The 23,281-nt window shown below is 38.1% G+C and overlaps 1 protein-coding gene across 3 annotated transcripts in view; it reads right to left on the bottom strand.

Moving 5' to 3' along the window:
* The window catches only part of R3HDM2 (R3H domain containing 2), a 160,856-nt gene that overhangs the window by 122,181 nt on the left and 15,394 nt on the right, over positions 1-23,281 (bottom strand). For 2 of the 3 annotated variants that reach the window (XM_068970703.1, XM_068970704.1), the window contains exon 1: positions 7,016-7,064. The exons of the other annotated variant lie outside the window; for it this stretch is intronic. The gene's annotated coding sequence lies outside the window, so the exon portion shown is untranslated. Of the gene's footprint in view, positions 1-7,015; positions 7,065-23,281 lie in introns of those variants that run through there. 3 annotated transcript variants of the gene reach the window in all.

The raw sequence follows: 23,281 nt of genomic DNA, 5'->3' as shown, positions 1-23,281 counted from the left end.
GGATACACAAAAACTGGTAACCCTACTTGCCCCTGGAAAGAGGAACTAACTGGTTTATATCGTAGGAACAAGAAGAAAATTTCACTCTACTTTTTTCTTTCAGTAGAACCTTATACCATATAAATGTGACATCAATTCAAAGAGCAAATCTAAAAATATGTAATTTTTTACGTTAGGAATAACTTCTCATCTTTCTTTTTCCAGCCTCAGAAAATGTTAATCCCTAATGTCTTTTTAAAATTTTTTATTTTTTTCAAGCATAGTTGATTTACAATGTCATGTTCATTTCTACTGTATAGCAAAGTGGTTCAGTTATATACATACTATATATTTTTTCATATTCTTTTCCCTTATGGTTTATCAGAGGATACTGAATATAGTTCCCTGTGCTCTACAGTAGGACCTTGTTGTTTATCTCACACACACACACACACACACACACACACACACACACACTAGGCTGGTGCAAAAGTAATTGCAGCTTTGCACTGTTGAAATTTGTCATGATACTGGAATACATTCTTAAATAAATATAGTTATGTTATACATCATTTTAATGTGTATTTCTTGTTCTATGTTTTTTTGCTAATGACATTACTTGTTGTTTGTTTTATACACACTTCAGACTATGGAAATGATATTAGACAAAAAGAAAATTCAAGTGATTTTCTTATTCAAGTTCAAAATGGGTTGTAAAAAGCAGAGGAGACAACCACAACATCAAAAACGCATTTGGCTCAGGAACTGCTAACGAACATTGTGCAGTGGTGACTCAAGAAGTTTTCCAAAGGAGAAGAGAGCCTTGAAGATGAGGAGCGTAGTGGTCAGTCATCGGAAGGTAACAACGACAGCTGAACACCATCATCAAAGCTGATCCTCTTAAAATTACATGAGAAGATGCTAAAGAACTCAACATCGACCATCTGGAATTTGAAGCAAACTGGAAAGGTAAAAAGCTTAATAAGTGGGTACCTCATGAGCTAATCAAAAATCAAAAAAATTGTCCTTTTGAATTGTCATCTTCTCTTATTCTAGGCAACAACAACGAACGACTTCTTGATTGGATCATGACGTGCAATTGGCTCATGACGTGAAAAGTGGATTTTATATGACAATCATCAACAACCAGCTCAGTGAATGGACCAAGAAGCTCAAAGCATTCTCAAAGCCAAACCTGCACCAAAAAAAAGGTCATGGTCGCTGTTTGGTGGTCTGCTGCCAGTCTAATTCACTACAGCTTTCTGAATCCCAGCGAAATCATTACATCTGATAAGTATGCTCAGCAAATCAGTGAGATGCACTGAAAACTACAATGCCTGCAGCCGGTATCAGTCAACAGAAAGGACCCAATTCTTCTCCAGGACAACCAATGCTTCAGAAGTTGAATAAATTGGCCACGAAGTTTTGCCTCATCTGTCACGTTCACCTGACCAACCACCACTTCTTCAAGCATCTTAACAGCTTTTTGCAGGGAAAATGCTTCCACAACCAGCAGGAGGCAGAAAATGCTTTCCAAGAGTTTGTCGAATCCTGAAGCACAGATATCCACGCTACAGGAATAAACAAACATTTTTCACTGGCAAAAATGTGTTGATTGAAAAATAAAATAAAATTTAAAAATGTGTTGATTATAACGGTTCCTATCTTGATTAGTAAAGACATACTTGCGTGTGTGCTAAGTTGCTTCAGTTGTGTCTGACTCTTTGAGCCTAGTTATATGTATTTAAAATTCATGGTCCAGAACCGCAACTACATTTGCACCAACCTAATAATAGTTTGCATCTGCTAATTTCAAACTCCCAGTCTATCCTTCTCCCTGGCTCTTGGCAAGCAGTCTGTTCTCAATGTCAACAAGTCTGTTTCTGTTTTGTAGACAGGTTTGCTTGTGCCATATTTTAGATCCTACATATAAGTGATATAATAAGGTATTTGTCTTTCTGACTTACTTCAATTAGTATGATAATCTCTAGTTGCATCCATGTTGCTGTAAGTGGCATTTTTTTGTTCTTTTTGTGGTTGAGTAGTATTCCACTGTATATATGTACCATTATCTTCCTTATCCATTCATCTGTTGATGGACATTTAGGTTGTACTCATTGTTTTGGCTATTGTGAATAGTGCTGCTATGAACATGTAAGTGGTATCATATGGTATTTGTCTCTCTCTTTCTGACTTACTTCACACTGGAAAGGATGCAGAGAAAAATAATTTGGAAGAGTCACTATGGAAAACAATATGACATTTCCTCAAAAAAAACTAAAAATAGAAATACCAGAGGATCCAGCAATTCCATTCCAGGGCATATATCTGAAGAAAATGAAAATACTAATTCAAAAAAATACATGCATCCCAATATCCATGAAGCACTATTTACAATGGCCAAGATAAGGAAGTAACCAAGCTCATGGCTTCTCTCACAGCTGAGATGGTAAAGAATCTGCCTGCTAATGCAGGAGACCCAGGTTCGATCCCTGGGTTGGGAAGACCCCCTGGAGAAGGAAATGGCAACCCACTCCAGTATTCTTGCCTGGAGAATCCCCGTGGACAGACAACCCTGGTGGGTTACAGTCCACGGGCTTGCAGAGTCGGACATGACTTAGCGACTAAACCACCACTACAAGATGTTCATCAACCTATGAATGGATAAAGAAGATGTGAGACTGAGATACACACACACACACACACACACACACACACACACACAATACACAAAAAATATTCCTCAGCCATAAAAAGGAATGAAATCCTGCCATCTGCAGCAATATGGATGAACCCAGAAAATATTATGCTTAGTGAAATAGGTCAAACAGAGAAAGATAAATACTGTATATCACTTATATGCAGAATCTAAAAAATAATACAATAGGGGGCAGGGGAGGGTTGGATTGGGAATTTGGGACTAGCAAATGCAAATTATTATATATAGAATGGATAAACAATGAGGTCCTACTGTATAGCACAGGTAACTATATTCAGTATCTTATAAAAAACCATAATGAAAAAGAGTATGAAAAAGAATATGTATACATATATAACTGAATTAGTTTGTTGTACACCAGAAACTAACAACATTGTAAGTCAACCACACTTTGATTAAAAGTAAATAAGTAAAAATTTTAAAGGAAAAATAAGGAAAAATTAGAATAATACAAATGAAAATACAAACAAAAAAGAAACAGACTCACAGATATAAAACAACAAACTAGTGGTTACCAAAGCTGAGAGGAAAGGGGTGTGGAGCAAATTAAGGGTATGGAATTAAGAGATACAAACTACTACATATAAAATAGACAAGCAACAGGATATACTATATAGCACAGGGAATTAGAGCCACTATCTTGTAATAACTTTTAACTGAGTATAATCTGTAAAAATATTGGCTCCCTATGCTGTACACCTGAAACTAATAATGTAGATCAACTATACTTCAATTTTAAAAAAAGAAAAAAACACCCACTATGAAGGCTTTAAATTAATTGTGTTAAGTAGTTAACTAATGGTTCTGGGGTAGAGTCAGGTTCTTCACCTTTTACATTTTTTGAATTATTTAAATGTCTTATGATAACTACATTATTACCTTCACAATTTGAAAAATACAAATCCATAAGATTAAAGATACTGAACTTAAATCTATAGTCCTGTCTTTGAATTGGAAATACTGATACAAACTTGTAATACACTTTCTTTCAAAAAAAAAAAAGACAAAAACCTTATTTCCTAGTCTTCTTCACTAAAAACAGCAAGAAATAATGAACAATCCACTAAGCAGTAGTGCCTCTTGCACCCAGACTGTAGCTTCTAAACATCATTTCCCAAAAAAGGGGTAATGGCTGTTACATGCCCATGAATGGAAATGGAAAAGAGGATCTCTGAATATCAGGTCAGACCAGAAAACAAAGAAACTAGGAGGGTCACATGAAAAGAACACTGGAGGGAATTCCCTGGCCGTCCAGTGATTATGACTCCACTCTCACTGCCAAGGTCCCAGGTTTAATCTACTAAGATCCCACAAAACTTGCAGCCAAACGGACACTAAAGCCAACTTAAAGAGGTTCCCATTTGCCATTATGAGTTAATCAATGAGATATCATTAAGAATCAAAAAGAAATGAAACTGAAACACATCAATATATTTAAATTGATGAGTTCATAATGACAATTCAAAAAACTTATCAGTCACTTTTGCAGGATATTAGTGAACAAACTATTTTGAAAATAAAGATTCATTAATTAAAATAAAGATTCAAAGCAACTGTCTCACCTTTCCTGTATAAGATACACCTGAAAGCAACCAAGTAAATAATGAGGGAAGTATCCCTTTATAAAAGTATTCCAGGACTTCCCTAGTAGTCCAGTGGTTAAGAATCCACCTGCCAATGCAGGGGACATGGGTTCAATCCCTGGTCCAGGAAGATTTCACATGCCGCAGGGCAACTAAGCCCATGCATCACAACTGTTGAAGCCCGTGCACCCTAGAGCCCGTGCTCTGCAACAAGAAGGCACCACAATGAGAAGCCTGCACACCACGTCTAAAGAGTAGCTCCCACTCACTTCAACTGGAGGAAGCCCACGCACAGCAATGAAGACCCAGAGTAGCCAAAAATAGAACAAATAAATATTAAAAAATAAAACTGCTAAAAAAAATTCCAGCTAAAATAAATTTTAAAATAATACAAATTGAATATCATCATTTTATAACCACTAATGAAATTCAATAAAAGACGTAGACAAGGTTCATCAATGGCTGACATCATGAAAATTGGACTAACAGACATCACACACTTCCTCCTAATGGAAGTACACTATAAAGTATTCTAGCCAAAAACACTGAATCTGAATCTGATCAAATCCACTTTGTGGGAAATTACTGGACAGATAACCAAGTTTCTTCAACAAATACACAGGGGGGGAAAAAAAAGGAGAGGGGAAATTATTCAGATTAAGTGGTTTTTAAACATATACTGACCAACTACAAGATACAGACTTTATTTGACTAAACATACAAGCTATTTAGAAAATATGATACAGTCAGGTAAATATGAACACTAGATATTTAATATTCAGGAATTACTGTTAATTACTTTAGAAGTATAAATGGTATTGATATTACGTCTTTAAAGTCATTATTTAGGGGTATATACTGAAATATTCAGAGTGAAATTATACACCAGATTCTCAAGACAGTCAGAAAAGGGGATAGAATTATAGATGAAATAAGAGTAGCCAAAAGCTAACAACTGCATATGGAAGTTCATCTAACTATTCCACTGCTTTCACATGTTTGAAATTTTCCATAGTAAAGTTACTTAAATAACCAACTCTCAGAAAGATATTATATTTGAAATATGGCCACTGAAATGAATTTTATATATTAATCTTTTATTGAAGCCCAGTTCAATTCCTACCTCTACCCCTACTTCCTACATTGATTTCTTTTTTCTTTTATATTTGTTGGATGGAGGAGCCTGGTGGGCTGCAGTCCATGGGGTCACTAGGAGTCGGACAGGACTGAGCGACTTCACTTTCACTTTTCACTTTCATGCATTGGAGAAGGAAATGGCAACCCACTCCAGTGTTCTTGCCTGTAAAATCCCAGAGACAGAGGAGCCTGGTGGGCTGCCGTCTATGGGGTCACATAGAGTCAGACACGACTGAAGTGACTTAGCAGCAGCAGCAGCATACTGCACAGTTAGATACAACTAAATTCTACAACATTCCATCTATACTATAGAATCTAACCTACTATATCTATTGTTGTTTTGTTCATAAATTATCAAGTTTATCTCCACAGCTAGCCAGTAAGGTCTTTTAATGCACATAAAAATTTTTTTGATCCCACAGCCTTAAAATGGTCCCAAGACTTTTCTAATGGTCCCAAATACCTTATCTGATACTCAAGGTGTCTCTGAAAATCCGTGGGACCTAGGGTTTCAGTCTTCCCTGTCACCCCAAAGAGTACTAAAATTTTACTCTAGTAGAAGCATATAATATTGTCTTTTTCAAATTTAACTGAGTTTCCCTTTATAACATCAGAATGGTAAGTCTCCAGAAAGCTAGGGCAAGCTAATAAGCACAAGCTTTCCTCCCAGAATTCAAATGGAAACTTGAGTATTTATACTCTTTCACAAAAACAAAATTATACATTACTAGGCTTAAATAGAAAGTTTATTATCTAAGTGGTTGATTAAACACACTGAAAATTATTTAATCAAAATTTCAGCTATAATATAAAGAAAGTCTGCCCAAAGAAATAGTCACAAAGCCCAGGAAAAAAGAACTCACCACCTAACTGGAATCCAAGAGTACTAGAAAACAAGTCTATTAGCGTACTTACAAGTATCAAGAGTTCATTTATAGCCCCTTTATCCTTTTTAAAAATGTTTTAAAATAACTCACTTTTCCATCTCATCGTAAGAGAAATCCGTGTTATTTATGAAGAGATAAGCAAAAAAAGAACAGAAAACCACCCTACTACCTCCTCATGACATTTGTCTTACTGAACAGTAAGGGTTTTGAAAGCAGGAAGAAAAAAAGGCACATGGGCTGACAATGAAGATAAGATGCAGATTTCTCTTTAAATTTTTTTTACATTTCACCATTTGTATAAATTCAGGGCCAGAAAATAAAAAAACCCCACATTCCACTCTGGGAATTTTCTTGGTTTACAATAATTTGGGGGCATTTTTCTAATGTCCACAAAATTTCTTACCATAGTAGCACCAAAGCCTTACATTTCCAATTGCCAAGTCAGGTAGTAAACACATCACATACACTCTCTATAAAATCTGTCCCTATTTTAACTTACATTTAAATTAGTTACTCAAACTACCATTCCTTTTATTTGCTACTTTTTATGTCTATCCAACTCCACCAAGAGATTTTTATTTCATGTACAGTTAAATATACACTGAATAAGTTTCTCCTCAAAATATCCTAGACTAGTCTGAATCCACACATAAGCGAAACAATTCTAGTGTCATAAAACTCACCCACCAGTACCCAACCATAATGCTCACCTGATTTCTAACTCAGATGTATTGCCTCATCCATCCTGGTGAAGTATAAAGAACTGCACTTATCAAGCATAATCTGAAGAGACATTGGAGAAAGGAGAGTGGATAGCCTCCAGCAATTCACCTAGGAGGAGGAAAAAAATTATCCCTTTCACCACCCAGAATCTAAACTCCAACAAATTTTCAGCAACAGTCAAATAAAATTCTCAGAACAGTTTGACTTTTCACTGGCCTCAGTGCCTTAATTAAGTAGCCCAGGTGACAGTGCAAAAATTAATTTGAAGCTATGCTTTTTCTACCTTATTTCGAAGAGCCAAATATTTTCTGTCTTCACTATTAAAATCCCCTGAGATTTCAATTCTGCAGAAGCTCTACGGGTTCTAAATTTAGCCAAGTTAACAGAAATAGTTGGAAGGCATGCAATTCATTTTAATATCTGCACGTTTATGTTGCCAGGCAGCTAATTTTTAAAGTACTCTTAGACTAGTCATCCACATATAAAAGAACAAATACATAAGCCATGTAATTAAAATATTTACTACCTATAACTTCTGGAAGTGATCAACATCACTCCTCCAAAAATATATTCCATGTTTCTTCCACAGGGATAGAGTTTTAAATATTTCAACAAAACATGGGACTTCCCTGGCAGTCCAGTGGTTAAGACTCCATGCTGCCAATGCAGGGGACACCAATTCCCTGGTCAGGGAACTAAGATCCCACATGCCATGGCCAAAAAAAAATTTAATGTTAATAGCAATTTCCTCACAACTTATTTATTTGTTACCACTTCAAAGGAATATATAGATAGGTTTAAGGAGTTTCACCTTCAATGCAAAACCTTTTTGTACACTTTGCTGTATGGCACAAATTAGCGCAACACTGTTAATCAACTATACTTCAATTTTTAAAAATCAAGGAAAAAAAGTTTTGTAGAAAGGACATGTCTCATTTCACATAGAGTCCCATAGCAGGACATTCTCAAGTTGTTGGACCATTAGCCATTAGGGTGTACAAGATCTCAATTCTCAGGCCAAATCTATTTTGGATTTTCTGAATCATCAGACCTCATAAGGAGCCATAAAACCAGGCTCCAGCATAAATGTTCAATACAATAAACACCCTAAATTCATGTGAGTTTTGTAGATTGTGTTCACAAACCAATGTGTAAAGTGTATGTGCAGATGAATACAACATGCAGGTTCAAAATACAAAGTATTAAGGAGCTGGATTACAAGGTTCCCTACCTAAGGAGATTTTAATTCAGAGAGCAGAAAAGAACAAAGAGGGAAACAACTCTTAAGTCACTACACCACAGGAAAAAAAGCATGGATTATATAAGAGGAAAAAGGATACAAATACTTGTTTTCACCTTCACATGTCACCACCAAGTTAGAGGGAAAAAAAATACAATGCCAATTTTCTAAACAACATCCAATTATTTCCCATGGCAAGTCACCGACATCGCCTGTAACTCACTTCATTCTGAGAAATAATTCAGTTTAGACACTTTATTACTGAGTACTTCTAGGAAGACACAGAAGGGTCTTAGGTCTGGAATCCACTCATTTTTTTGTACTGGAAATAACTGACCCCATAAAGACAGCAAAGGACAGATAATTAAATATGAGCAGTTCCCCTTTAAAGGAACCATTCCCCACTAAAGGAATCAGGGTTCCTTGCAGAAAGGACTGATTCCAGGTTTGGAGCAAGTAAAGTACAGAGTGAACCCCAAATACCTTGTTGTGGCAGGATGTAAAGAAGTTCTCAGAACCTGACCAGGACAAGTCAAAAAAGCATAGGAATTAGTTTGAAGGTGCTGCAACTGACCAAAATGACAACAATTGTTGTATGTATAATACTAAATACTGTCAGTATTTTATACATTGATAAAGAACTGCAACATTTTGAATTAAAACAGGGGAAATAAAATTCTCCTTTATAGAATAACACCAACTAGTAAATGGAGTAGGAATGACAAAATCAACATTTTGTAACCACCAATGTAATAATTAATTCAGGCAAGGATCCCCAACAAATGCTAACACCACTGGGTAAAACGTAGAGAAAAAGAATCATACAACCTTAACAGCACCATCCTACAGATATTTTCTTAAATACAAAGGGAAAAAGGCACTTTTACAAAGAAAAAATGCAGCCTGTATCAATTCATCTAAGTAATCACCTTATCACCAATAATGCAGCAAAATGACATCGTGTGCACAGAGAAGCACACATTACCTAAACAGTATTCTTGTCAAAACTGTTTAATAAAATCGACATAATCATGACAAATCCAAATTGTGAAACATTCTTCAACACAACTGGCCTAAACTCTCCAAAAGTATCAATGACCCAAGACACAAAAATGGAAAGAACTGCTCTGAACTAAAAAGCTATAAAGATATGAAAATTAAATGGAATTCATGATCCTTGAATAAATCTAAGATTAGAAGGACAGCTATAAAACAGTATCTCAATTATTAATATGATTGAGGAAATCTGAGCATACACTATAATTATTATATCACTGTAAAGTATTTTAAATAAGATAATGAATTTTATAACAATATTGTAGTAATATAGGAAAATACCTTGTTCCTAGGTGACATATGCTTAAGAAATTCTGGGTGAAGTTTCCTGATGTCTGAAATTTCCTAATACACAGTAAAAATAAATTAATAATAATAATGTGTATATGTATAGGGAGGGAAGCAGAAGTGAGAAGTGGAACGTGACAGAGGGAGAGAGAGGGAGGGAGGGAAGTGGGTAAAGAAGGTGTAAAAGCACAAATGTGACAAAATATTCAATAAATATTAGGTAAAATCATTCGGTTGCTCATTGTATCACTCCTTCAACTTTTCTGCAGGTTTGGAATTACACATAAAAACATGGAGGTAAAAAAGAACAAGCAGCAACTTTAACCCAAGCTCCTGCCTATCCAGTATAAATTTTGCTGTGTTCTATTAATAAAAAGAAATTCCAGGTGATGCTTACAAGTGCAGACTTCAGCATGAAAGTGGGTTGTCCTGGCTGCACAATGAATAACCTAACTTAACCTCTCTGCAATGGTGTGAATGTATCCTCCCAAAATTCATGTTAAATCCTAAGCTCCAAATATATTAAGAGGTGAGGGCTCTGGGGTGGTTAGGTCATGAACTTACTGTCTTACACTGAAAGATTCTAGAGAGATCGCTAGCTCCTTTCACCACGAAAGGACACAGTAAGATGCAGGCTATTAACCAGGACAAGGGTCCTCAGCAGAATCAGACCATGTTTGATCTTGAACTTCTCAGCCCCCAGAACAGTGAGAAATAAATTTCTGTTGATGAGCCACCCAGTATTTTGTTATAGCACCCTGAACAGAAAAAGACACTCCCCGAACCTCACCTGTAAATAGGGATAATATAGTACTGATCCACAGGGACTATCTTCTAAGAATTAAAGCATCTAATATGTGCTACTATTATACTTCTGTGATATCACATTCTCTGTTCACTTATATTCCTTCTAAGTATATGGGGAGACTAGATCACTTTTTAGCCTTTTTCTGTCCTGGCAACTAGCTTATGAGCTATTAATATAAAAACTTTACTAAAATTTACTATAATAACTTTACTAAAATTTTGTGAATTGCCAAATATATCCAAATTCAAATAAAAAATTAAAATGCATTCCCTCTAAGGACCAATAAAAATAAGTCCACCATTAACACAAATATACTCTACCATGTTAAAGCAGCAGCTTTTCACAGCTTACATCTGCTCCTTCCTCATGAAAGGGTTCTATGTCAGAAACAGATTTAGCCTGCCTTGGTCCCCAAAATATTAATCTTTACATTAAAATCCAATGCCCTCAGGCCAGAAATGCCTCTTAAATTCTGGTATTTCCTGGAGTTTCCTCTCAGTTCTCTTATCATTCCGTAAGTTTGTCTCCATGACCCTATTTCTTCAGCATGAAAGTGGGTTGTCCTGGCTGCACAATGAATAACCTAACTTAACCTCTCTGCAATGGTCTGAATGTATCCTCCCAAAATTCATGTTAAATCATAACCTTGTTGTTCAAATGATTGAACAACACTCATGTACAGAGTACTTCAAAATCTAAATACCTCTGCCCCTCTGAAAAGCTCCAGATTCAGACAATTATATTTCCAAAAGTGAACTGCCTACCAACACTCCTCTGCCCATTTTAAAATCAGATTGGTCTTTTTTCTACTGAGTTGCATGAGTACACTTCGGATACTAACCTTTTTTCAAATATATGAATTTTTTGGAAGTATAGTCTATGTACAATATTACCTAAGCTACAGGTGTACAATATAACAATTCATAATTTTTCAAGGTTATATTCCATTACCTTAAAATACTGGCTATATTCCCTGTGTTGTACCAATAAATCCTTATAACTTATATATATAATCATTTATACCTCTTTCAAGTATGCTCCTGCTGCTAAGTCGCTTCAGTCGTGTCCGACTCTGTGCGACCCCATAGACGGCAGCCCACCAGGCTGCCCCATCCCTGGGATTCTCCAGGCCAAGAACAATGGAGTGGGTTGCCATTTCCTTCTCCAATGCATGAAAGTGAAAAGTGAAAGTGAAGTCGCTCAGCCGTGTTCGACTCTTCGCGACCCCATGGACTGCAGCCTACCAGGCTCCTCTGTCCATGGGATATTCCAGGCAAGAGTACTGATGGGGTGCCATCGCCATTTTAAGTATATGATAAGTAAATATTTTCTCCCATATAGCAGGCTTTTTCATTTTGTTGATCGCTTCCCTTACTGAGCGACTTCACTTTCACTTTTCACTTTCATGTACTGGAGAAGGAAATGCCACCCACTCCAGTATTCTTGCCTGTAGAATCCCAGGGACCGGGGAGCCTGGTAGGCTGCAGTCCATGGGGTCACTAAGAGTCAGACACAACTGAGCGACTTCACTTTCACTTTCTGTGCAGAGCTTTTTAGTTTGATGTGGTGGTGGTGGTGGTGGTGGTGGTACTGCTGCTGCTGCTGGTGCTGCTAAGTCGCTTCAGTCGCGTCCGATTCTGTGCGACCCCATAGACAGCAGCCCACCAGGCTCCCCCGTCCCTGGGATTCTCCAGGCAAGAATACTGGAGTGGGTTGCCATTTCCTTCTCCAATGCATGAAAGTGAAAAGTGAAAGTGAAGTTGCTCAGTCATGTCTGACTCTGTGCGACCCCATGGACCACAGCCTACCAGGCTCCCCCGTCCATGGGATTTTCCAGGTAAGAGTACTCGAGTGGGGTGCCATCGCCTTCTCCATTAGTTTGATGTAGTTCCACTTAATTCATTTTTACTTTTGCTGCCTTTGCTTTTGGTGTTAAATCCAAAGAATCCTAATACTGATGCCAAGGAGCTTACTCCCTATGTTTCTTTCTGGAAGTTTTATAGTTTCAGGTCATATGTTCAAGTTTCTAAACCATTCTGAACCATTTTTTGTGTCTGGTATAATACAGTAGTCTAGTTTTCCCAACACAATTTATTGAAGAAACCATCATTTGCCCACTGTACATTTTTGGCTCTGTTGCCATAAATGAACTGACCATGAGTGCATGGGTTTATTTCTGGGCTCTTTATTCTGTTCTATTAATCTACTTATCTGTTTCTATGCCAATACCATATTGCTCCAATTATTATGGCTTTGTAATATAGTTTGGTATCAGGAAATATGATACCATCAGTTATGCTCTTCTTTCTGAAGATTTCTTTGACTATTTGCTGTCTTTTGTGGTTCCACACAAATTTTAGGATTGTTTGTTCCCTGTAAAAAATGTAATGAGAAATACGATAGGGGTTGAATCTGTAAATTGGTTTCAGTGGTATGGACCTTTTTCAGGATGGACTTTTTAACAATATTAATTCTCCCAATCCATCAGCAGAGAATATCTTTCCACTAATCTGTGTCTTCAATTTCTTTCACTGATGTCTTAACACATCTTACAATAAACTGTAAATGTTTTTTACCTCCTCGGTCAAACTTATTTCTAGGTATTTTATTCTTTATGCTACAATTGAAAGCGAGATTATTTTGAAAATTTCTGAGTTATTAACATATAGAAACACAACTGATTTTTGTATACCTATTTTGTATCCTGCAACTTTACTGAATTCATTCTAATTCTAACAGTGAGTGTTTAGGATTTTCTATATATAATATCATGTCATCTGCAAATAGTGACAGTTTTACTTCTTTCTTCCTGATGTGAATGCCTCATTCCTTTGTAATAATTTATTATTTGCCTGGTTTTTGCTAAACTGCACTGACTAGGATCACCAAAACTATGTCAAATAAAAGTGGGAAGGAAAAGCTTTCAGCTTCAGTTGAGTATGTTAGCTGAGGGCTTATAATATATGGTTTTTATCCATAGGAGGAGTTTACAAAGAATTCTGACTTAAAGAGTTGCTTTAATAGAAGAAAAAGTTTCTTAAAAAATATGGACTTTATGATGTTGAGGTACACTCCCTCTATAACCCACTTTGTTCAACAAAGTTCGTATCATAATGGACGTTAAATTTGTCAGATCCTTCTTCTGCACCATTGAGATGATCGTATGATTTTCATCCTTCATTTTGTTAATATGATGTATCACACTGATGACTTGCAGATGCGGAACCACCTTTGCAGCTCCAGAATGAATCCTACTTGATTATGGTGAATGATCCTTTTAACGCATTGTTGAATTTAGTTTGCTAATATTTTGTTGAGAATTTCTGCATCATATTCATCAGGGATACTGGCCTGTAATTTTCTTTACTTCCAGTGTTCTTGTCTGTTTTTTGTATCAGGGTTATGCTAGCTACATAAAATGAGTTTGAAGTGTACCCTCCCATTCTATTTTTTGGAAGAGTTTGAGAATTGCTAATAGTTCTTCTTTAAATAATTCACCAGTGAAGCCGTCTGGTCCTGGATTTTTGCTTGTTGGAAGTTTTTTGATTACTCAATAATCAAGATTATTTGATCCAGATTCAATCTCTTTACTAATATAGGTATACCTTAGAGATATTACAGGTTTGGCTCCAGAACACTGTAATAAAGCAAATATTAAAATAAAGCAAGTCATAAATTTTTTGGCCTTTCAGTGCATATGAAAGCATTTTTATACTATATTGTAGTCTATTAATTGTGCAATATCATTTTGTCTAAAAAAACAATGTACATACCTTAATTTTAGAATATTTTATTGCTAAAAAATGGCAAGATAACATAATAGTAACACACAAGATTACTGAACACAGATCACCAAAACAAATAATCATGAAAAAGCTTGAAACACTGTAAGAATTACCGACTTGTGACACAAAGACACAAAGTGAATAAATGCTACTGGAAAAACAGGGCCATGAGACTTGCTCAATGCAAGGTTGCCACAAACAACCTTCAATTTGTTTTTAAAAAAACCCACACACACAGAGTATCTGTGAAGCACAGTAAAGCCAATCTCAAAAAAATGAGGTATACCTCTACTGGGGTTTGGCTCAGATTTTCCATTTCTTCATGATATAGTTTTGGTAGGCAGTATGTTTCTAAGAATTTATCTATTTCTTCTTCGTTGTCCGATTTGTCGGCATGTAATTGTTCACAGTAGTCTCTTGAGGTATGAGGTATTAACGTCTCCTCTTTGATTTCTTATTTGAGTCTTCTTTTTTCCTTAGTAAGTCTAGCTATAGGTTTGTCTATTTTGTTTATCTTTTTTAAAAAAACTAGCTCCTAGTTCCATTGATCTTTTCTATTGTTACTCTAGTTCTAATCTGATATTTATTTCCTTTCTTCTACTAACATTAGATTTATCTTGTTCTTCTAGTTCCTAGAGGTGCAGAGGTAGGTTATTTAAGATCTGCCTTGTTTCTTAACTTTGGCATTTTCTCAATGAACTTCTCTTTTGCTTCATTCTATAGGTTTTGTATTTAGTACACTGCATTTGCATTTTCATTAGTCTCTGAGTATTTATTAATTTTTTAATTATTCAGTAGCATGTTGCTTAAGCTCTACATGTTTATGAATTTTGCAGTTTTCCTCTTGTCACTGAGTTCTAGTTTTACACCACTGTGGTCAAAAAGATTGCTAATATGACTCAAATATTAAACTTTTTAAGATTTGTTTTGTGCCTAACATATGATCTTTGAAAATATTCCAAATGCACTTGAGAAGAATGTGTATTTGGATATACCTTTGCTTTTGGATAGAATGTTCCATACATGTCTGTTAAGTCTATCTTGTCTAATTTGTAATTTAAGGCCAACGTTTCCTTGTTGATTTTCTGTTTTGATGACTTACTCACTGATAAAAGTGGGGAATTAAGGTCTCCTATTACTGTATTGCTGTCTACTTCTCCCTTAAGGTCTGTTCATATTTACTTTATATAATTAGATACTCCTAAAACCTGCCCCCTTTCTTATCTCTGTTAACACCGCCCAGTCACCTAAGACAGAAACTGAGAGTCATCTGTTCACAATTACTTCTCTCTCCTCCCATATTTAACTAATTTCCAAACTCTGGTACCATCTCCTCGATCCATCTGATCGTCTTAGCTCCTGTCCCTTCTTCTCCACTTCCATCATATATAGACAGAGAAATCAGTTAATGGGACAAGACCTCCAGAGTTCTTTTTTTCCTCCAGCAAAGCAGCTGGCAATGTTCCCATGGTGGCGCCTCTGCTGGCCTTTTAGCCTTTATCCCTGAATAACTAAAATTCGAATCTATCCTGATGAACATGCAGTGTGAGAAATAAACTGCTGTTTCAAGCTATTTAGATCTGAGGGTTGTTTCTTACCACCATACCCATCTCTATCTTGATTTCAACATCTTCTGCATGACTACAATAGCCCCCTAACAAACGTCTCTCCCTTTACTCTTAAGCCACTGTATTTTTCAAAACTGGTACCAGAGTTACCCTTGTAAAATAATCATTCCATTTCTCTGATGATAATCTTCAGAGGTTCCTCTTTGCCTCAAAGTATTTCAAATTCCTTAATATAACTCTTAAAGCCTACCATGAAATTAGGCTCTACAGATATTCTCTCCAGTCAATCAAAATAATGCTACCTCTCCGTACACACCATAGTCTTTAACAGTCCTGGGATTTTGCCCAGGCTATTCTATTTGCTTGAAATGCATTCCCACCTTTATACCACCTCACCCTACCTTTGCCATCCCAGCCAAACAAACCCCTTGGCAACTATCCTTCCTATTCTCTCAACAGTTATTCAAATTTATGTCTCTTCTCAAGGACTCTTTTACCGACTCTCTTATTAGAACATACCAGCCCCCTAACCCAAAAGGATAAGTCTCCTCCATCACAAGGAATAGCAAGGCCCTAAAGTCAGAAGCTCCCTCAAACTCCTTTGTTCAGGGACCAAGCATTTGTCCCCATCCCTTTCTTGACCTTTTCCTCTATCTTAATGAAAGACATAAAAATAATTTTACCTCCCTTATGGCAGAAAGCGAAGAGGAACTAAAGAGCCTCTTGATGGAAGTGAAAAGGCTAGCTTAAAACTCAACATTCAAAAAACAAATCATCGCATCCGATCTCATCATTTCATGGCAAATAGATGGGGAAACAATGGAAACAGTGGCAGACTTTATTTTCTTGCGCTCCAAAATCACTGCACATGGTGACTGTCGCCATGAAAGTAAAAGACGCTTGCTCCTTGGAAGAAAAGCTATGACCAGCCTAGACAGCATATTAAAAAACAGAGACATTACTTTGCCAACAAAGGTCCATCTAGTCAAAGCTATGATTTTTCCAATAGTCATGTATGGATATGGGAGTTGGACCATAAAGAAAGCTGAGCACCGAAAAACTGATGCTTTTGAACTCTGGTGTTGGAAAAGACTCTTGAGAGTCCCTTGGACTTCAAGGAGTTCAAGCCAGTCAATCCTAAAGGAAATCAGTCCTGAATAATCACTGGAAGGACTGATACTAAAGCTGAAGCTCCAATACTTTGGCCACCTGATGTGAAGAACTGGCTCACTGGAAAAGACCCTGATGCTGGGAAAGACTGAAGGCAGGAGGAGAAGGGGACGACAGAGGACCAGATGATTGGATGGCATCACCGACTCAATGGACCTAAGTCTGAATAAGCTCTGGGAGTTGGTGATGGACAAAGCATGGAGTGCTGCAGTCCATGGTATTGCAAAGAGTCAGACACAACTGAGCAACTGAACTGAACTGCTCTGGAGTTTATCTTCTCTTCACACTCAAGGACTTCACTCCATTATCACCACTCTCTAATGTCTTGTTCATTCTCTGAACAACTTTAAATATGCTCAAGTCTCTCACCTTAAAAAACTTTTCCTTGGGACTTCCCTGGCAATCCAGTGGTTACAACTCCACACTTCCCATGCAGGGGGTGCAGGTTCAATCCCTCACCCCAATCCTCACCCCAATTCCTGGTGAGGAAACTAAGATCCCACATGCCATGCAGCATGGCCAAAAATAAATAAGTTTATTAATTTTTAAAAAAAACCTCTTCTCTGAACTCCACCTACTCTCACTACTCTCCTCTCTCCATCTCTTTGTAATCTTCCTGAAAAATGGTTTACTTCCTCCCATCTTCTGTTTATTCCTCAACTCAATGCAATTTTGCCTCTGCTCTCATCACTCCAGTGATCCTGCTCTCACTGATGTCAACAATGACCTAAATCCAGCAAGTAAGGGCTTCCTGGTGGCTCAGACGGTAAAGAATCTGCCTGCAATGCAGAAGACCCAGGTTCAATCCCTGGGTTGGGAAGATCCCCCACGGAAGGAAATGGCTATCCACTCTAGTATTCTTGCCTAGGAAATCCCATGGACAGGTGAGCCTGGTGGGCTACAAACCACAGGGTCACAAAGAGTCAGACACAACTGACCAACACCAACACTTTCACGTCCTTTCTGTCTTTATACTTGAAATTTCCACTACACACAAACACAATTACCTTCCTCCTCTTTGAAAGTTTCTCCTCTAAAATCCTATCACATGCACTTTACTGGATTCCCCTCTACCTTCCTGGCTTCCTCAACTTTCTTCCAGGGCTCCTGTCACCGATCACATCTTTAACTGTCAGTGTCCTCCAAGGCTCTCTCAGCCTTTAGGCCTTCAGGCTTAACATGATCCTTGGAGGAACCAAACCTATCCCTTCAACTACAATGTATATGATGTTGACTCCTAAATCTCTCTCCAGCCCTGATTTCTCTCTTCAACTCCAGACTGAATCATCTAATTTCCTATTACGCATTTCCACAGGGTTCTACAGATACCTCAAATTCAACCAGTCCAAAACCAAACACCTCACCTTTATTTCCAAACATCCATCCCTAACTCATGATGGTCACCATCCACCATGGCATGGAATCCAGAAAACTAGGAATCATTCAAGAGCTCATCCCTCTCACTTACAACTATACTCACATACGTACACAACACACACACACTTCCAAGTCTAAAAGATTCTGCCTTTTAAACATCTCTTAAATCTGTACATCTCTATGCATTTGCAGGACCACGTTAGAGCCTCACAATCTGTTATCTGGATTATTTATTATATATTAGCCCCTCAATTGGACTCCCTGGTTCTAGTCTACTTTTCAATCCAGTTCCCACATTGCTACAAGCAATCTTTTAAAAATACAATCCTTCAATAGTTTTCATACTGTAACACAAAATTCATTTCAGCCTATGAATAAGGCCTTCAAGATCAGGCCCCTACCGACCTCTCTAGCCTCTTTAAACAATCCCCATAAACATCCCATATGAAGGCACATACCTGTCCTTGAAGTTGGACAAAGGCAGTATGCTGTTCAGCTCTACACCCCCACCCTTTATGTACGTAGTTCTTCCCCTAGGACTCTCTTCCTCATAAGTACTTGTCCACCTTGTTAACTCCTTCAGGTTAACTACCTATCACCCCTTCAAGATTCCTAACTCTCTGACAGGAAGTCTTTCCACATCTTTACTGTGCTTCCAGAGCACTTTGTGCATTCCTCTAGCTCAGAGTTCATCAGGCTGCAGTATACTGACTTCTCAGTCTATGCTGTTTGAAGGTAAGGACTACGTCTTGTTTTTTAACACCTCTAGCACCTAATCCCGGAGAAGACGATGGCACCCCACTCCAGTACTCTTGCCTGGAAAATCCCATGGACGGAGGAGCCTGGTAGGCTGCAGTCCATGGGGTCGGGAAGAGTCAGACACGACTGAGCGACTTCACTTTCACCTTTCACTTTCATGCACTGGAGAAGGAAATGGCAATCCACTCCAGTGTTCTTGCCTGGAGAATCCCAGGGACGGGGGAGCCTGGTGGGCTGCCGTCTATGGGGTCGCACAGAGTCAGACACAACTGAAGCGACTTAGCTGCAGCAGCAGTACCTAATCCGGTAGCTATTTATACACTGGTTGAATTAATGAGTCCACTGAGACTAATTCAAATTTTACCTTCTCTGAAAAGTTGATTCTGAACCTGTCATTTAGAATTAAGCATTCTTTCTCCTTGCTCTCATATTACATTTTATTACCACCTTGTAACAGCTGTCTGAGGAGGCCTTACAAATAGCTGTGAAAAAGAAGAGAAGCGAAAAGCAAAGGAGAAAAAGAAAGATATACCAATTTGAATGGAGAGTTCCAAAGAAGAGCAAGGAGAGGTAAGAAAGCCTTCCTGAGTGATCAGTGCAAAGAAATAGAGGAAAATAACAGAATGGAAAAGACTAGAGATCTCTTCAAGAAAATTAGAGATACCAAGGAAACATTTCATGCAAAGGTGTGCACAATAAAGGACAGAAATGGTAGGGACCTAACAGAAGCAGAAGATATTAAGAAGAGGTGGCAAAAATACACAGAAGAACCGTACAAAAAAAATCTTCCTGACCCAGATAATCATGATGGTGTGATCACTCACCTAGAGCTAGACATCCTGGAATGTGAAGTCAAGTGGGCCTTAGGAAGCATTACTACAAACAAAGCTAGTGGGGGTGATGGAATTCAAGTTGAGCTATTTCAAATCCTAAAAGATGATGCTGTTAAAGTGCTGCACTCAATATGCCAGCAAATTTGGAAAACTCAGCAGCAGCCACCGGACTGGAAAAGGTCAGTTTTCATTCCAATCCCAAAGAAAGGCAATATCAAAGACAACTGGAAAAACCATAGCTTTGATTAGACGGACCTTTGTTGGCAAAGTAATGTCTCTGCTTTTTAATACGCTGTCTACGTTAGTCAAACTTTTCTTCCAAGGAGCAACTGTCTTAATTTCATGGCTACAGTCACTATCTGCAGTGATTTTGGAGCCCAAGAAAATGAAGTCTGCCACTGTTTCCAGTTTTCCCATCTATTTGCCATGAAGTGATGGAACCAGAAAGGCAATGCTCAAACTACTGCACAATTACACTCATCTCACACACTAGTAAAGTAATGCTCAAAATTCTCCAAGCCAGGTTTCAACAATACCTGAACGGTGAACTTTCAGATGTTCAAGCTGGTTTTAGAAAAGGCAGAAGAACCAGAGATTAAATCACCAATATCCACTGGATTATCGAAAAAGCAAGAGAATTCCAGAAAAACAATTATTTCTGCTTTATTGACTCCGTCAAAGTCTTTGACTGTGTGGATCACAACAAACTGTGGAAAATTCTGAGAGAGATGGGAATACCAGACCACCTGACCTGCCTCTTGAGAAATCTGTATGCAGGTCAGGAAGCAACAGTTAGAACTGGACATGGAACAACAGACTGGTTCCAAATCAGGAAAGGAGTACGTCAAGGCTGTATATTGTCACCCTGCTTATTTAACTTATATGCAGAGTACATTATGAGAAACGCTGGGCTGGAAGAAGCACAAGCTGGAATCAAGACTGCCGGGAGAAATATCAATAAGCTCAGATATGCAGATGACACCACCCTTATGGCAGAAAGTGAAGAAGAACTAAAGAGCCTCTTGATGAAAGTGAAAGAGGAGAGTGAAAAAGTTGGCTTAAAGCTCAACATTCAGAAAACTAAGATCATGGCATCTGGTCCCATCACTTCATGGCAAACAGATGGGGAAACAGTGGAAACAGTGGCAAACTTTATTTTCTTGGGCTCCAAAATCACTGCAGATAGTGACTGCAGCCATGAAATTAAGACGGTTGCTCCATGGAAGAAAAGTGTGACCAACCTAGACAGCATATTAAAAAGCAGAGATATTACTTTGCCAACAAAGGTCCATCTAGTCAAAGCTATGGTTTTTCCAGTTGTCATGTATGCATGTGAGAGTTGGACTATAAAGAAAGCTGAGCACCAAAGAACTGATGCTTTTGAACAGCGGTGTTGGAGAAGACTCCTGAGAGTCCCTTGAACTGCAAAGAGATCCAACCAGTCCATCCTAAAGGAAATGAGTCCTGAGTGTTCACTGGAATGAACACTGGATGTTGCTCTGTGGCATGTGGATATTAAACATTGGATGTTGAAGCTGAAACTCCAATACTTTGGCCACCTGATCCGAAGAAATGACTCATTTGAAAAGACCCTGATGCTGGGAAAGATTGAGGGCAGGAGGAGAAGGGGACGACAGGATGAGATGGATGGACGGCATCACCAACTTGATGGACATGAGTCTGGGTAAACTCTGGGAGTTGGTGATGGACAAGGAGGCCTGGCGTGCTGCAGTCCATAGGGTTGCAAAGAGTCAGACACAACTGAGCAACTGAACTGAACTGTAACACTCATGACCTTGTAGTTTATTTACTTTTTTTTAATCTATAAAAATAAAACATGAAATAGGGACAATAGGGAATGATGACAATCCTTGACAATAAGGATGATGTCGCATCTATCTTATCGTTAGTATATAATCTGTCACAGGTACCTGTTAAACAGCTGAGTAAATGAATGAGTTGTTGTTTTCATAAATTTTCTTGATGCATTACTTTGGAAGCAGTTCTGTAAACCTGACTTGAAGATCACTCTTTCTAGTGTAAAAACAGAGAAGAACCAGAAACTAAGAGAATACCTTCTAAGAAAGAATTAACCTGGACAGAAAACATATGGGTGATGTTTATTCTAACAAAGACCAATAGTAAACTGAGTTCCTCTGATTTCTAAGCTAATACTGTAGCTTAGAAATGTACTAGGCTCTTGGTATACCAAAGGAAAAGCTGGGTTTGTAAGATGAAACAGTAGCAAGTGAATGCTGGTAATTCTTAATTGAAAATCTATAACCAGGCTTCCCTGGTGGTCCAGTGGTTAAGGCTCTGCCTTGCAATACAAGGGACATCAGTTTGATCCCTGTCTGGTAAGATTCCACATGCCACAGAGCAACTAACGCCCTGAGCCACGACGACTGAGCCTAAGCTCTAGAGCCCATGAGCCGTAACTACTGAACCCACACACTGCAATCACTGAAGTCCAGGTGACCAGAGCCTGTGCTCCACAGTAAGAGAACCCACTGCAGTGAGAAGCCCACACACCACAACCAGAGAAAGCCCCTGTGCAGAAACAAAGGCCCAGCACCGCCAAAAATGATTTTTTAAAAAGAAATAGACTTAGAAAAAGAAAATCTGTAATCTTTTCAGAGGGCCTCAGGTGGCACTGTGTGTGCACATGTATGTGTGTGGCTAAATCTGTGTACCCTACTTTGGGAAATGAACAAAGCACAAGTCTACAATAAAGGACAAGATAGAACAGAAAGAACAGAAGAACAGCTGAGTCTGTTCTTTCAGAACACATTATGGATCTGAATAGGTTCTATAGCTGAATCCAGTCAGTCTACAATAGGCAGAAAAACAGTTATGAAAGCAATGTTAATTCCAAAGAGAAAAAGGAAGAAAAAGAAAAAAAACAAAGCATGGAAATAAAGCACCATTTTATCTTTGCAAATATTAACTTCAATGCTGTTCTGTTATTCAGTAGCACTAGAGAACGTCATTTAGAGACTAGTAATTTGATCATATTTAATATAAACTATCCTTCTATGAAGGCTTCCCTGATAGCTCAATTAGCAAAGAATCTGCCTGCAATGCAGAAGATCCTGGTTCGATTCCTAGGTCAGGAAGATCTCCTGGAGAAGGGATAGGCTACCCATTCCAGTATTCTCGGGCTTCCCTTGTGGCTCAGCTGGTAAAGAATCTGCCTGCAATGGGGGAGACATGGGTTCAATCCCTGGGGTGGGAAGATCCCCTGGAGAAGGGAAAGGCTACCCACTCCAGTATTCTGGCCTGGAGAATCCCATGGACTGCATAGTCCATGGGGTCGCAGAGTTGGACACAAGTGAGCGACTTTCACTTTCACCCTTCTGTGAGGTAGGC

This window comes from Capricornis sumatraensis, chromosome 4 (assembly GCF_032405125.1).
Source record: "Capricornis sumatraensis isolate serow.1 chromosome 4, serow.2, whole genome shotgun sequence".
Classification (NCBI taxonomy): domain Eukaryota; kingdom Metazoa; phylum Chordata; class Mammalia; order Artiodactyla; family Bovidae; genus Capricornis; species Capricornis sumatraensis.
The sequence above is the reverse complement of the archived record's forward strand: the minus strand, read 5'-3'. Positions and strand labels throughout refer to the sequence as shown.